The sequence below is a fragment of the Condylura cristata genome, unplaced genomic scaffold (genome assembly GCF_000260355.1).
Source record: "Condylura cristata isolate star-nosed mole 26May11 unplaced genomic scaffold, ConCri1.0 scaffold00030, whole genome shotgun sequence".
NCBI lineage: Eukaryota > Metazoa > Chordata > Mammalia > Eulipotyphla > Talpidae > Condylura > Condylura cristata.
Window position 1 is genome coordinate 7,188,197 of NW_004567131.1, and position 2,308 is coordinate 7,190,504.

General features: G+C 47.5%; 1 protein-coding gene across 2 annotated transcripts in view; it reads left to right on the top strand.

Moving 5' to 3' along the window:
* Positions 1 to 441: 441 nt before the first annotated feature.
* Positions 442 to 2,308, top strand: part of ZNF438 (zinc finger protein 438) — a 145,915-nt gene continuing 144,048 nt past the window's right edge. Inside the window, exon 1 of one of the 2 annotated variants that reach the window (XM_012731427.1) lies at positions 442 to 498. The gene's annotated coding sequence lies outside the window, so the exon portion shown is untranslated. The other variant, XM_012731428.1, reaches the window with a different exon arrangement.

A 2,308-nucleotide genomic window follows, 5' to 3' on the forward strand; every position in this document is an offset into this window, starting at 1 on the left:
GGGCTCGGTAGGACCGCTAAGTCCCGGCCTGAGGCACCCCCGATGGCGAGCAAATAGCTGTTTCCACACGTGGAGAACTTTTAACTAACACGTGAATGAAGGAAGACAATGTCTATGGAAAGTCTACCACACAGCCCCGGTGTCCTACTCCAACCTGTGGGTGACAGCTCGTCGCCCATGTGGGGGGAGGTCTTGGCCTGCTTTTGTGACTAGTCTAGCCACCCCGCCGCCGAACGCTTGGGCGAAGCTCTCGCAAAGCCGCCTCCGCCCTAGGAGTCCCGGCTGTTAAGCCCGCGGGGAGGCGGTCACACTCATCCACCGCGCCTGCGCCCACGGCCTCACTAAGGGGGCGGGGCCGCCGAAGAAAGGGCGGCTCTCCCGCCCCCGCGCTAGGGGCGGAGCCGTGGGGGCCGAGCTCTTAGCGTCCGGCGGCCTGACCTCCCCGAACGCCGGTCCAGTGACGTCACCTCGCCGTGACGCGCACGCTGTAGGAAAACTGTAAGTTTCTGAGGATTCCTGCAGCTCCCTGGGCCTGCGGAGCTCCCACAGCTGCTCGCAGTGCGGGTGTTAATGGTACTGTGCGGCGTTTGATTCCTTGGGCATTTCGGGGAACTGCCGAAGTGGGGAAGGCACAGCATCCCGCCCAGTTCGCGGGGCGCCCTTTGGGGCGGGAGGAACAGGCATGAGAGGAGAGGCCCCTTAGTGGGTGGGCCTGGTCTCGCACCTGCACCTTTCCACTCCCCGACCCCTCATGCTGAGGGCTTAAATAGGAGGCTTGCAAAGGCTTGGAAAGGGGAAGGTCTACCAGGGAGGATCCTTTTCCCCCCTTCCTTAATGAAGGACTTAGATTCCCCTGTGCCCCAAAGTTTGACAGGTTACAATGGATGGAAGGTTTCTTTAGAGACTCAATGTCCAGGATTCTTTGGGATCCTGCAAGGCACCAGATCGTTAAGGACAATTTATAACGATAACTACTTGCTGCCTCAGTTTGCTTTTTGTATAAATAGGGAGACTTTCCACCTCCTCTCTGCCCGCCCCACCGCCCCCCTCCATTTGTTACTGTAGGATCTGGAACTTTGTGAGATGACGTGAGATCATAGAACCATGTACATTTGCTAGGACAAAGCTCAAGGGAAAAAAAGAAAGTTGTTTCTTTCTGAGAATGTGGAAGCCAGAGGCCATATGACAAAGATCTCATAGGAAGGGACCTTCTTCACAATTTTGCCTCACCACCTCCCACTTCCCCCCATTTGATCATGGACAACAGTTGAGTCTCATGAATAATCCTAAATATTGTCACCTAACCTGGTGAAACAGGAATTAGGAAATAATTTGAACCATTACCACAATTGTTGTTGACAGTTGTAATGCACCCTTGACTGCGATTTGCAGAGAAAGCTTGTAGCATGTTGGAACTAGAACATTAAACGCAGCAGATGCACTTGAGTTTTAGTGATTTTGTGTGGATTTGGACTTTCCCGTCTTTGTATATTACTACTTGATTTTTTGGCTTACCAAGGGTTATTGTATTATTGATGCATTAATACTGTAGTGTATATAAAACTACTCAGGTTCAGAGACAAGTATTTGTTAGAAACCCTGAAGGATATTGTTGATGCCTCAGAATACATTCTGGAGGCTGAGAGATCTCATTTCTGTAAGCCCAGTTCAAGGGCATAATATCCTTCCATTCTACTTTAAGGAACATTTGAATTGGAAAGTAGGGGTTGCTAAATTCTAGCATTTGCCAGTTTTGTTTCCAAAGGCAAGTCACCCAAACTTACTTTTCCTCTCTTTAAAATTAGAGACGATGGTGTATCTTCTGTTGACTTTTCAAGGCTCAAATGAGATAATAATCGAAAAAAAAGAAAGGCTGCTTGAATATAGTATTATTATTATGAAATTCAAATAGCTTTCCTAGCTTTGATAAGGGATATGTGCATGGACAAGTCAGATTCTCAGTCAGAAGTGGAAATAGAGCAGCATACATGACAAAATATTCAGCCTAAGGAGCTTATGTCTTAATGGGGAAATAGGCAAAAAAGAATATAATATTTCAGATAGTGATAAGTATGGTGACTATGAGAAGGGCTGTAGAGGGGGAGGGGTGGCTTTTTAAAGAATCTGTCAGGTCAATACCTTTCAGAAGAAGTGACAGCCGAATGGGTTGAGGTGAGAGGAAGAGCCTGAAGTACATTTCAGGCAGGAATAACAATTAGTGGGGATAACTATTTGTGAGTTACTCTTCTAAATGTAGCATTAATTTTTTAAAAATAATATAATGGTTTATGTTTACATCATTTTGTGC